Below are 12,217 nucleotides of genomic sequence, written 5' to 3' on the forward strand. Positions count from 1 at the left end.
ATAAAAACCTGGTTAGGGATCATTATGCTCAACAAGTAGCCATTAATAGCTTAGTGTCTAGTTGAGAGGAGGTAACCAAATGGGGTTCCCCAGGGGTCTGTCCTAAGTTCAATATTGTTCTTAGGCAGCAAGACTTATGAGGAAAGGCTGAAAGAGTTAGGGTTAGTCTGGAGAAGAGAATACTGAGGGAGGATTTGATAACAGTCTTCAAATACCTGAAGAGCAGTTACAGAGAGGATGGAGATGGGCTTTTCTCTGTGGCCATACAGGACAGAACTACGAGCAATGGCCTCAAGCTGTAGCAGGGAAAGTTTAGGTTGGAGATTAGGAGGAACCTTCTGACTAAAAGGGTGGTTGAGCATTAGAACAGGCTACCTAGAGAAGTTGTGTAATTTCTATCCCTGGAGTGCAAGTTTGAAGGCAACAAACTAGGGGGAGTAGTAGATACGCTGCAGGGTAGGGCTATGACTCAGAGTGACTTAGACAAACTGGAGGATTGGACCAAGAAAAAAAAAAAAAATCTCATGAGGTTCAACAAAGAGAAGTGCAAAGTCCTGCACTTAGGACACAATAGTACAGGCTGGGGGGGTCACTGGCTGGGCAACAGCTCTGCAGAAAAGGACCTAAGGAATACAGTGGACAATAAACTGAACATAAGCCAGCAATGTGCCATTGTTGCCAAGAAGGCAATGTCATACTGGCTGCAATGATAGGTGTGTTGCCTGTAGGTCAAGGGAAGTGACTGTTGAGGTTACATCTGGAGAACTGTGTTCAGTTTTGGGCAAATGGGAGACAGTCCAGCAGAGGGCAACAAAAAATGATGAGAGGGCTGAAGGTCGAGTCATGACTTATGAAGAAAGAGTGGGGGAACTGAACATATTTAGTCTACAGAAGAGGAGACTGAGAGGGGACTTAATAGCAGCCTTCAACTACCTGAAGGTGGGGTTCGAAAGAGGATGGAGCTAGACTGCTCAGTGGTGGCAGATGACAGAACAAAGAGCAAGGGTCTCAAGCTGCAGCAAGGGATGTTTAGGTTAGATATTAGGAAGAATTTTCTCACTAGGAGGGCAGTAAGATGCTGGAACAGGTTATCCAGAGAGGTAGTAAAAACTCCATCTTTGGAAGTTCTCAAAACCCAGCTAGACAAAGCTTTGGCTGGGTTGATCTAGTTGGGGATGGTCCTGCTTTGAGCAGGGGTTGGACTAGATGATCTCCTAAGGTCTCTTCCAACCCTAACTTTCTGTGATTCTATGAAGCCAGGAAAGGAGAAAAAGTGTTCAGGCTACAATTTTGCTAGCTTTGCTAGATGACTTTAAAAAAAATCTGTTCAAACACTCTTCCACACATGAAATATTGGTGCTCATAACTAAACTGACATGGGAAGTTTGTCTATTAATCAAAATCCTTCTTTAAACTATTCAAGTATTAAGCCTAGACCTTAGTGCATGGTATGTACATCTGCAATGTTGTTGCAGATGCACACCCCTCGGATTTCTGAGGCATGCGGCACTAGCTTCTCATCGCTCTAGTTGGGCAGTATGCTGAAAACCAGAATCATGTATAATATCAGGGAATAAAGGTTCCTTCTGTAAAGAAGTAGGAATGTGATTCTGCGTTGTTGCATTTGACTCCAATATTGAAGGTGTCAGCATGTGCTTCATATTAGCATCCTGCAGCACTACTGATTAAACTATTCTCATCCAATTGGCCAGTAGGATTTCAACTGCATTGTGTGTGTGGGTGTGACATACGTACAAATACCAAGATTTCAAGCATGATATAAACACCTTAGCACCCTGAAAAATTAGAAACAAGTAGTATGACCAAACAGAGCACAGACTGAGTGTCTGGACCACCACATTCTATCTGTGATTCTGTTGTAAAAGTTTATATGAACCTGGGAAAGCATTCTTCTCTTCCCAGAAGGTAGACAATATCACCAAGTGAGCGAACAGGGGCAAGAAACAGGAAGAAGTTTGCAAGCAATTTGCACGTCAGTTTGTTGCCCATCTCTTTGAAAGGGAGCCTTTAAGCTTGGTGAGAAGAAGCAGGGGAAAAAAGAACATTTCAGCATCAAGAAACAGTAAACAGGCCAGCTTACAGGTGAATTTGCTAGGAAAGGTCTGCTTGGAAGAAGTCCAGCAAGAGAGAAGTAGTGGATTAAGAGACCAAGGGAAATGGCTGAAGGACAGCACAAGGCCACAACTACTTCCACTACCTCTTCTTGCACCTGTGAGCTATCTGTCCAGGCAGGACCACTCACCACTGAAGCTTCCATCCAGATCCTGCTTTGGCACTGTGGAGACTATGGCTTTCAGGTTCCTTCCAACGATAGCATGCCTGCGATGTGACCAGTGCCTCCTGGTGGTGTCCTTCAGGCAGCAGGCAAGAGCTACAGGAGGAAGTGGCAAGGCTCCAAAGTATCCTCCAGCACGGGGACTTCATCAATTCATGCTTCATAGACATTAGGGCTGGAAGGGACCTTGTAAGATCAGGGGCATGAAGTCAGCTGGGGTCAAAGGATCCCAGCAAGATATACATCCAAATGTTTCTTGAAAGTATCCAGAGTAGGTGCTTGCACCACTTCTGGGGGGAGTTTGTTCCAGGCCTTGGGGGCTTGAACAATAAAGAAGTTTTTCCTTATGCCCAGCCTAAAACAGTCTTGCAGGAGTTTGTGACCATTGGACCCTGTGAACAGGTGTTCCTCCAGATCCTGATGTACACCCCGTATGTATTTATTAGGCTGCCACCAAGTCATCCAAGCCTGCCCTTCTCCAGGCTGAAGAGTCCCATGGCTTGCAGCCTCTCTTCATAAGAGTGTGGAGGAAGGATGGTCAAACGCAGCGCTACAGAAGGGAGAGGACATGGACTCCCAGGAAGGTGAAAGCTTGTGACCTCTGGCAGCAAACTAAGGCATCTGCACCTGCAGCAGTCTGCCTGGAGAACAGATATGGAGCCCTAGCAACATTGTACTGGGGGAGGAGAACAAGCCAGGACTCCCTAAGGCAGGAAAGATCGAGACCGCTCCCACCAAGAAGTGACAGGTGGTGGTGGTTGGAGACTCCCTTCTGCGGCAGACAGAGGCATCCATCTGCCAACCTGACAGGTTGTCTCAGGAGGTCTGCTGCTTGCCCAGAGCCTGCATCCGTGATGTCACATTAGGATTAACGAGACTCAAACAGCTCTGACTACTACCCCAAGCTGCTGCTCACCCATGTGGGCACAATGAAACTGCCAGGGGAGACCCTGACCAGATCAAATGACTAAAGGACATGGGATGCAAGGGTGAAGGTGGTATTCTCCTCGATCCTTCTGGTCAAGGAGAAGGGCTGGACAGGAGCAGGTGTATTCTGTAGATGACTGCATGGCTACACAGATGGTGTTGCCAGCAGGGCTTTGGCTTCTTTGACCACGGAATGACGTTCCAAGGAGTATTGCTAAAAAGAGACAGGATCCACCAGATGTGAAGATGCTATTCCCTCAGATAAACTCACTAACCTAGTGAGATGGCTTTAAGCTAGATTTGCTGGGAGACAGCAGGACCTAACAGGGAACTCTTCATTAAACTAAATCACAAAAGAGAAGCTTATACATGGAAACTTGGGCAAGCAAATAGCAAGGTGTGCAAGAGTATTGCCCGGGCATTCAGGGATGAAGTCAGGACAGCCAAAGTGCAATTGGAGTTGCAGCTAGCAAGGGATGCAAAGGGTAACAAGAAGGGTTCCTACAAGTGTGTCAGTAACAAGGAGGGTAAGGGGAAGTGCGGGTCCCTTACTGAATGGGGGATGCAACCTAGTCAAGGATGCAGAAAAGGCTGAAGTACTTAATGCCTTTTTCATCTCAGTCTTTACAGGCAAGGTCAGCTCTCAGTACTGCACCAGGCAGCACAATCTGGGGAGAAAGAGAGCAGCCAAAAGCGGCAAAAGAACAGATTAGGGACTATTTAGAAAAGTAGAACATATACAAGTCCATGGAGCTGGATGGGATGCACCAGAGTGTGCTGAGGGAGCTGACTGATGTGACTGCAGAGCCACTGGCCATCATCTTTGAAAACTCATGGCAATTGGGAGAGGTCCCAGATGATTGGAGAAGGGCAAACATAGTGCCCATGTTTAAGAAAGAGAAAAAGGAGGATCCAGGAAACTACAGATGGGTCAGCCTCACCTCAGTCCCTGAAGAAATTATGAAGCACATCCTCAAGGAATCCATTTCTAAGCACTTGGAGAAGAAAAAGGTGATTAGGAACAGTCAGCATGGATTTACCAGGGGCAAGTCATGCCTGACCAATCTGATTGCCTTCTATGATGAGATGACTGGCTCTGTGGATGCAGGGAGACTGGCAGATGTGATATACCTTGACTTTAGCAAAGCTTTTGATCTGGTTTCCCACAATATTCTCACAGGCAAGCTAAGAAAGTATGGACTGGATGAATGAACAGCAAGGTGGAGAGGGAAAAAAAAAAAAAAAAAAATGGCTAGAGCATTGGGCTCAGAGGTTAGCAATTAATGGGTTGATGTCTGGTTGGCAGCTGGTATCAAATAGAGTGCCCCTGGGTTTGGTCCTGGGGTCAGTTTTGTTCAGCATCTTCATCTACAGTCTGGAAGATGGCACAGAGAGCGCACCCTCAGCAAGTCTGCAGATGACACAAAGGTGGGGGGAGCAGTAGATACACTGGAGGGCAGGGCTAGGATTCAGAGTGACCTAGACAAACTAGAGGATAGGGCCAAAAAAGAATGTCATGTGGTTCAACAAGGAAGTGCTAAGTCCTGCACTTAGAACAGAACAATAACATGCATCAGTACAGGCTGGAGGCTGATGGGCTGTCCAGCAGCTCTACAGAAAAAGGGCCAGGGGATTACAGTGGACATTAAAGGTAAATGAGCCAACAGTGCGCTGCTGTTGCCAAGAAGGCTAATGGCATACTGGGCTGCATTGGTAGGAGTATTGCCAGCAGATTGAGGGAAGTGATCTTTCCCCTGTATTAGCACTGATGAGGCCACATCTGGAGTACTGTGCTCAGTTTTGGGCCCCCCACTACAGAAAGGACATGGTCAAATTGGAGAGTCCAGTCGAGGGCAACCAAAACTGGTGAGAGGGCTGAAAGATGCAAGTCATGACTTATGAAGAAAAACTAAGGGAACTAGGCTTATTTAGTCTAGAGAAGAGAAGACTGACGGGATTCAATAGCAGCTTTCAGCTACCCAAAGGGGGGTTCAAAAGACAAAGGAGAGAGACTGTTCTCAGTGGTGGCAGATGATGCAACAAGGAACAATGGTCTCAAGCTGCAAGGGAAGTTAGATTAGGTTTGATTTTAATAAAAAAACTCTCTTACCAGTAGGGTAGTAAAACACTCGAACAGGTTACCCAGAGAGGTTGTGGAATCTCCATCCTCAGAGGTTTAAGACCTGGGTAGACAAAGTCTTGGCTGGGATGATTTAGTTGGGGATGGTCCTGCTTTGGGCACAGGGTTGGATTAGATGACCTCCTGAGGTCCCTTCCAACCCTAATTTTCTATGATGCTGTGCTATATATATAAAAAAAGCACAGAGTTATTGTAAAGCTGACGCATTACCATCTGTAAAAGACAGAAGCTTTTCACAATACATACAAGATTTCTACTAGTCCAAAATTCCAGCCCTATTGAGAAAAAGGGACAAGTAACTTGACTGGTTTATTGTCCTTTCATTCTTTCCTCATACAATGACATCTCCAGTAGCTAATCTCTTTCCCTCTCCTTGGTTAGATGAGACTGTTGCTGAGTTGCTGTAGCCTGCCTGCCCCCTGCTGGGGAACTAAAAACCACATATTTTATATTTAATTTGCAACAACTAATCCATTTTTAAGGGGCAGAGACTTTTCGTTTGCACACACACTGGTTTTTGCATCCTGACATAATTATTTTAACAAGTTCATAATGTAGCCAGGGGTCATGCAAGCTTCACCAACATGAGAGCTGCTCCAAAGCTCCTCAGTACCAACTCAATACATTTCTAATATGTCAATTTCTGTGATATTTAAGGATTCTTATAGCTGTAAAAACACCAAAACCAACCGACCAAACCAAAAAAGTACTTCAGTCCCCATGTGCCCCTGCACTGAGCCCAGTGAATGTCCAGAAGAGTCATCTCAGTAGTTTGACCTGGCTCCCCCAACATTCGTATAAGTCAGGCACATCAGCAGCACTTTTTTGGAGCTTTTATCTAAAAGCTGATTAAATCAGCTTTTAGATAAAAGCACCAAAATCCCCAATGAAGCATGCATGCCATCTATATAGAAGCTGTGGAGCCAGGCTGAACTAATGCGCTGCCTCTTTCTGTAAAGCGTAGTTTTGGTTTGTTTTTTTTTTTGGGGGGGCGGGGGGGAGTGGGGTTTCACATCTGTCAGCAGCCTAAATGCTTAAAATATGGAGGAAAAGGCCTTCTAATTGTCCTGCTAGATGCTTTGCTATATCTTTTTTGCAAAGCAACTAAATGTTACAGGATGGGGGGAGGGCAACAGTTCTTAATTGAGGAAGTCCCATACAAAGATAAGAGTTGATTCTTTGACGGCTGGTATTTGGGCAGGTATCATATAGAAATGGTCCAAAGCCAACAGACTCACTAAGGAAGTTGAAGTATTTACTACACTAAGAAGTATTTACTACATTTTAAGATGTGGTTTCCCCTCCCCATTTAACATGGTGGGGAGGAGCCCCTGGTCTTAAAATCAAGTACAACGGCAGTGGTGGGGAGGGGAGCAGACAGGGAGAAGCAGGTGGCTGCTGTGGTTTGGGCTCCAACCTCTATACCCCACCGTATCCCAGTCCCCCATGCAGCCTCTGTTCCCCCACTTGTCCCTCTCACCCCACATTTACCCTTGCTTTGTGCTGGCAGGCTCTGCTCACGCTGTAACCCTAGGCACCGAGAATAGCCCCAGCTTGGTCTGGGGCACCCGTGCACAGGGGCTGGGCTGGGGCCATGCTCTGTGCCCCAGCCTAGAATGGGGAAAGAGCTTACCAGTGCAAAGCAAAGGTGGGTTGGAAGTGGGGGAGCAGAGGTGGGGGAGTGGGGAGGAGACCCAAGGTTGGGGTGGGGGTTAGGGGCAGGCACAAGTTGCTTCACCTCCTCATACCATCTGTCCTCCACTCTCTACTTCTCTGCAGCAGTAGGGACAATGAATTAAAGACAACTCCCTGGCTATTAGATTCTATACATGAAAAGTTATAACAAATGTATAAGCCTTCCATGGAAAGAATCTAAATGGCGGGGGGGAGGAGAAGAGTAGTCATGTTTAATTCAGGGTCAGCTTAGATTTGAGTAAGCACAATACTTACCATATTAGCTCAGTTTACAAAATCTGTGGAAAGGCTGTTTGTGTACAACTAACGTAGCATTCCAGAGGCACAGGGTAGCACAGAGTCACTCTGTTAAAGGCAATATTTTGGCAGCTTTACTCCAAGACATGGATAAGAAGTATGCATTAAAACGCACAGTCCCTGTCATCCCCACCTCCCGCAGGGGATCTGGCAGGACACAGAGCTGGCAGGGATCTGTCCACCTGATTCTCCCCAAAGACACACAGCACTCTGTCAAGTAAGATCTTAGCCCAGGGGCAGGCAATTATTTTGGCTGGAGGGCCACTTCACAAATTTTGGTGAGCCATTTGGTAACTCCACCCCTTGACAGCTGCCCCACCCTCCAGTCACTATCTTGTGGCCAGAAGTCCTGCTCCCTAAACCCTACCCCTTGGCCACCAGAAGTCCCTCCCTTTACCCCTGGAAATACTCCTTTTGTGAGGGGGTAGTATGGCTTTGGAACTGGAAGTTGCACTCTGTCACATGGTCTATGTCAGGAGTAGGCAACTTTTTTGGCTGGAGTGCCAAAATCCCCACAACGTCTACCTTGTAAGGCACTGGAGTGCTGGCATAGCAAAAAACGGGGGCAGGGGGTACATGGCAGGATGCACTGAATATTAGTTCATAATCATAAACATTTGTTTTATGGTAAATATCAGGTTTTCTAAAAATTCTAAACTTGATGACCATGAATAAAACTTCAGAGAGACAGGCAGGCAGACAGACAGACAAATATGGGGAGAAGCAAGCATAGGGGGAAGCACCGCAGGTAGACTGGCCTGCCCAGGCCCTTGGGAAGGTGGCAGCTGGAGGAGTGGTGGGGGCAGTCTCAGAGCTTTGCAGACTGGGCCACAGCTGGGCCCCCAGTGGCACCCAAAGCCGAGCCTGGCTTGGCCCACACAGCTGTGGGGGATGGGGCACAACTGCCCTGCCTACAAGAGGATGCTGCCTGACAAGGGAAAGATACTGGGCCTGGGGGGCTCCCGGCTCAGCCTCTGTGCACACTGGGCACAGCGCAAGTGGGGCGGGAGTCCCCCAGGCCACAGCAGGAGCCCACAGGGCTCTTGGAACAGCTGTGGAAAGCTGCACACTTACCTCTGCCAGCCCAGCCCATTCGGTCCCAAGCAGTACACAGCTCAGCCACTGCCTCTCCTCACTGGTGCCGACTCGGCAGGGCCTGCTGCATTCCAAGCAGCACACAGGGAAGCAGCAACTGGGCCGGCTTTGCTGCATGCCGCTCAGGACAGGACGGGATGAGACAGGCCCAGCCAGCTCAGCACCAGCGAGGAGCAGCAGCTGAGCCATGTGCCACTTCCTAACATGCTGCATGGCACAGGCTCAGCTACAGCTTTGCCTCTCTGGTGCCAACCTGTTCCAAATGGTACAGGGAAGCGGAACACGGCTGCTTTTCCTCGCTAGTGCTGACCTGGCTGGGCCCATTCTGACCTGAGCGGCAGGCAGCAAAGCCTCTGCTTCCCTGCGTGATGCTCAGAATGCGACAGGCCCGGCTGAGTTGGCACTGGAGAGCAGAAGCAGCGGCTGAGCCGCATGCCACTTGGGACCGGCCAGCAGAGGTAAAATAGAAGCTGCAGCTTTGCTGCATGCCTCTCAGGCCCGGCCAGGCAGGCACTGGGGAAGGGAAGCCACAGCCAAGCTGGTCCCGAGCAGCATGTGACTCAGCTGCTGCTTCTTGCCGGTGCCAACCCAGCTGGGCCCGTCTCCTCCTGAGCAGCACGCAGCAAAGCCAGCCCAGCCACTGCTTTGCTGCACGCCATTCAGGACACCATGGGCCAGGTTGGCATTGGCCAGAAGCAGCAGCCGAGTGGCACATGTCCCCCCTCCACCCCCCAGGCCACAGACCCCCTCCCCACTACTCCAGGGGCAGTAAAAGCTGCTACAGGTTTTCCAAGGAACCTGGCATTCCATCAGGGACCAACAATCCTCCTCTATTTGTTCAAGGGAGAAGGGGGCAGGGGAGTTGTGGGGGAAAGTAGACTAGGTATCTCTGACCAGCAAGATTGCTAATACTGTAGCAAAACCCCCAGTTTCTTTTTTTCTCCTCTCCTTTTAAAATGCATTCCCTCCCCTTCCCCAACCATTTCTGACTTTTTCTCTCCCTCTCTGTTCCCTATTAGATAAGTATGAGTGAGCTAAGACATAGGAGAAGCTTCAGCATTTTATTTTGGTAGCGAGTTGTATTTGTTTTGGGTTTTTTCCTCCTCCTTTATATTGTATAATGATGTTTATCTTGATTTTTACTGTTCTATGTTACTGTCTTACTGATACTACATGATTTAGGCCTACATATGTAAGTCAGCATAAGTCATGTCAAGTTTCCATTTTGTTCATCAAGTCTCCATCTTTTCCCCAAGCCCTGTTGTGTAACCCATGACTCACCCCTACCCCTCCTATGTAACTTGGTTCCCGGATGAATGGGGATGAATGAGGGTGCTTGAGAGTCAATGACAGTAGGTCTAAAAATGGCTCCCTCTGAATGACCATCAACACCAATACCTGGACCAACAACCCCACCCTTGGACCCACCCTCAGCATTCAAGAAACAAAAGATGAAGTAACCTACCATTGTGCTAAGGCTGCACATGCTCAGTAAGAACACCTGGAGCCCTCTGGAACAGGACTGATATTGCCTGGACAGGCCCTCCCTATAGGAGATCATAGGTAGTCTGCCCCATAAAAAGGGGTAGTGAAAATTAACTCCTGAAGATGCCCTCTCCATCTGGACCAGTACCATGCCACACCACCTATCCACCCAGAGGCCCTGCCAGCAACCCCCCTCTGGACAACACCTGCTGACAAGGACCATTTTGCATCTTGGATAGGTAGCTATCACCCCCGACCCCCTCTTCAACCAAGGACTTGGACTTTGTTTCTCTTCCCTACCTGGACTCCAACACTTCCACTGAGTCTCTTTCTCCTGCTGCCATCACGCGTGCGTACCAATAACTCGGAATGGGGCTGTGTAATGTGTTGTCTGTTCAATAAAACTGTTATTTGGATCCCTGAGTTGTGTTTTGCTTTACTACGGTTCTAGCCCTGCGCCAATCTCTGCTCCTCACCCCCCAGCTTCTCTTATGTCTCCCTCTCCTGCTTCTGGCTCACCGCCACCTCTGACACTTGTCCTGAGCTCCTCTCTACCTGCAAACCCCATTTCTTCACCACTGTCTTATCCCCACTGCCTTTTCGCCAGATCTCTGCCACTGTTATTGCCTTGTCCCCACAGCCTTTTCCCCTGAGCTTCCAGGTTTCTGCCTCAGTTTCTTTCCTGGCTGTCTCCTCCTTGTCATGGGGCTTTTCCCCTTGCACTAGTGACCTCTAGTAACCCTGGGACCACTTGACCTTAAGTAACCCCAAGCCTCAGCCCAGCTTCTCTAGTCCTCCAGTTCTAATCCTGGTTCTGGCAACTTTCACTCCCTACACTTTATCTCTCTCACCTTAACCTGTCCCCAAGTATCCCAGGTACCCCAAGCGCACACATACATATCATACCATCCAAGTTAGGAATGTGTGCGTGTCCATGCACATGCATGCATACACACATAAACAATGAGAGAGAGATCTATATCATTGTGTGCATGATGTACAAATTAGCGATCTGTGTATGTATACTAACTGTGCAGGTATGGACAACTGATTTTTGTCCAACTTTTGGGATGTACAGTGTGTGTGACTGAATTGGTTATGGGTATGCATGTGCCTAGGCTGGTTTGGGTGTGTGTGCGCATGCAATTGTGTCACACCCTCCTAACAGCACAATATTAAGATCCTGAGAGTTGGCCTGACCCCCACAAGGCAACAATGCCACAGATAAAAGAAGTCAAAGAGGTTGCACAGTAGAGTGGGAGCCTATGTGCCCATCACCCCATTCTCACATCCCCATGACTGCAATAGCAGTATTTCCCCCTACATAAAATACCTTTTCCTGCTTTGTCCCCCACAACAGCACAGGATTCAGGGCTGGGTACAGCCAAAAAAAAAATCTGCGTGGATTCCAAGGAGACACTGGCAAGAGCCCAGGATGGGGCATCTACCTTTCCCTGGTTCAAAAACCAGCACACCCCCATAGGAGCCTGCCTTTCCCTGCCTGCAGCACTATGTTCCCCTTGCCTGACTCCTACCAAGCCAGCTTGCCCAGGACTCTCTCAGGCACTTTCTTGTGACGTTTCCAAAGTACAGCCCACCTTGCTTCCCCCAGCAGCTTAGGCCCAGCCCAGCAGCGGGGCACACTTAAAAGGATCTTGCAGCTCTGATTTACTTATAAACCTAATATCAACTTTCCTCTCTCAAAAGGTAATTCTAATCCATCACATTTCATTTAAAAAAAAAAAAAAAATCATGCCTCTCACTCACTCAGTTTGTGTCTGGTATGTATTCCAAGACTTGCTGACAAGACGACTATATATCTGCTCCTTTCCCAGACCTAAAAAAGGGCACTTCGTGCCTAAAGAATTTTCTAACATCTCCGAATTATTCAATTTGTCCAATAAAAGGTATCCCCCACACTCAAAATACCATTTGCTTCTGGGATGTGAAGGAGTCCAAGCAATAGGCCACTCCTCGCTAACTAAAGGCTTTTAAGACATGAGTGCTCAGTGCCTCAGATCACACAGTCAATTCAACACTGACTTGTAAATAGCCCAGCCCAAGGTCTCATGTCAGTTTTCATAGAATCATAGAAGTCGGGTCGGAAGGGACCTTGTAGATCTTCAAGTCCGACCCCCTGCCTGGGCGGGAGAAAAGACTGGACTCAGATGAGTCCAGCCAGGTAGTCATCAAGCCTCTTCTTAAAGATCCCCAGGGTAGGAGCCAGCACTACTTCCCTAGGAAGTTGGTTCCAACTCCTAGCCACCCTAACTGTGAAGTAG

General features: G+C 48.2%; 1 protein-coding gene across 1 annotated transcript in view; it reads right to left on the reverse strand.

Annotated features, from left to right (window-relative positions):
* CFDP1 (craniofacial development protein 1) overlaps positions 1-12,217 on the reverse strand; it is a 136,368-nt gene that overhangs the window by 110,822 nt on the left and 13,329 nt on the right. The gene's annotated exons all lie outside the window — the stretch shown is intronic.

This window comes from Crocodylus porosus, unplaced genomic scaffold (genome assembly GCF_001723895.1).
Source record: "Crocodylus porosus isolate Cpor-Errol unplaced genomic scaffold, CroPor_comp1, whole genome shotgun sequence".
In the NCBI taxonomy this organism is placed as follows: domain Eukaryota; kingdom Metazoa; phylum Chordata; order Crocodylia; family Crocodylidae; genus Crocodylus; species Crocodylus porosus.